Source organism: Gossypium arboreum, chromosome 13 (genome assembly GCF_025698485.1).
Source record: "Gossypium arboreum isolate Shixiya-1 chromosome 13, ASM2569848v2, whole genome shotgun sequence".
NCBI classification, from domain to species: Eukaryota; Viridiplantae; Streptophyta; class Magnoliopsida; order Malvales; family Malvaceae; genus Gossypium; species Gossypium arboreum.
Genome location: NC_069082.1, coordinates 82,840,328 through 82,842,038, shown reverse-complemented (window position 1 = coordinate 82,842,038; position 1,711 = coordinate 82,840,328). Strand labels below are relative to the sequence as shown.

Here is a 1,711-nt window from a genome sequence, read left to right as displayed (position 1 = left end):
CCTAGCACACATATGAGTGCTCGATGATATATTATAAGTTTTGAGCAACAATATGCAAAGCATTAACTAGTAAAATGCATGCCGTTTTGTGAGGTATTAAGTGCATAATTGGCCTCAACATGTACATGAATATTCGCCTTGGGTAGCCTATTGAAGGCCTTAGCTTTTCCTTGATGCTCGAATAAATTGTATTGAATTGCTTGATGTAGTATAAAATGTGCATGACCATTGTGTATTCAAGCTAAAGAGTGGCCATATGACCATTTAAACTCCTTGTCATATTCGCCATAAGCTAGCACAATGAGGTTTTAATAGATTGAATTTGTTTGAATTAGCTCAAGAGCTAAGAGGGCCACAATTGGACAAGGGAAGGAAAAAGTGATCGAATAGCCGTAAAAGCCGTTCGACAACATCCGAGGTAAGTCCTCAAGAAGTGACCTTAATTGAATTATGTGGAATGAAATATGGATGTATTGATTATTGATTTATGTGTGTATGAGTATTGAATTCTACCGGGCTAAGTCCAAGGCGATTATGCTAATGATTATAATTGTGTTTAAGCCTTAGTAACGAAAATGAAATATGTATGTCCAATGATTATTGATGTATGTGTGCATGAGAAATTGAATGATATCCGGGCTAAGCCCAAGACAATTATGCTGAAATTATATCCGGTTAAGACCAAGGCAATTGTGCTAGCGGCTATATCCGGGCTAAGACCAAGGCATTCGTATGCGAGTCATTCTATCCGGGCTAAGACCGAAGGCATTTGTGCACATGCTTATATCCGGTTATATTCAAGAATCTTGGGCTGGAGGTGAGTGTTGGTTGCTGTAATAAATTCAATTAGTACACTCGAGAAGCCCAAAGAATAAGGTACGTTTATATGTGCATTGGAAAGTCGACATGTTTGAGCAACATTCGCTCAATTGACTAATGAATTTCAGTTATTGAATTGATTGATACTTTGTGAAAGTATATAATGATGAAGTGTGAAGTAAGAATGTGTATTAATGAAATGACGCATTTGGCTATGTGAATGTATTGCTGTAATTAGAGTTGATTATATTCCTTGAGACTTACTAAGCATAAAAATGCTTACCCCGTTACTTTGGCTCTCTGTTTTATAGATTTCGCTCGATAGCAATCGGATTCGGGATCAATAAAGTCGAAGTCATCCACACTATCAACGTCTCTATTTTGGTATAAATTTTTGGTTGAACTTTGAAATGGCATGTATAGGACTACCCCTTGTTGGTTAAATATGTTGTGATGTATTTGTGTACGGCCATGCGAAAATGGCTCGTAAAAGTGAAGTATCGACTTAGACTATTTGCGGTTTGTATATGTATATATTTGGTGTCATGATGTGACCATGGATTGGAAATGGGAATGTTGGTCACATGATCAGCCATTGGCATGGTTAAAATGATCATATATGAACCTATGTATGGCAAGACTAGTTGGTTCATGGAGACTACCAAATAGGTAAGACCTACCTTAAAAACAGATGCTGCCAGCTGCAGTGACGTGAATGTGAAAAATCACCAAAATTTGTAGGAATGGTATTAGATAGTGAATAAGCTATGTAAATGAACCTTGATGAGTCTATTTTCATATGGATGAAACGAAATGGTCATAGGAGTTACATGTTAAGAGATATTAAAGCTATTGTGAGACAGGGCCAGAACGGTTTCTGGGTCCCCTGTCG

General features: G+C 37.3%; 1 long non-coding RNA gene across 1 annotated transcript; it reads left to right on the top strand.

Annotated features, from left to right (window-relative positions):
- Positions 1-371: 371 nt before the first annotated feature.
- On the top strand, positions 372-1,432 carry LOC128286485 (uncharacterized). Its single transcript, XR_008277067.1, has 2 exons — positions 372-418; positions 1,131-1,432. It is a non-coding gene; the product is annotated as an uncharacterized LOC128286485 (long non-coding RNA).
- The last annotated feature ends 279 nt before the right edge of the window (positions 1,433-1,711 follow it).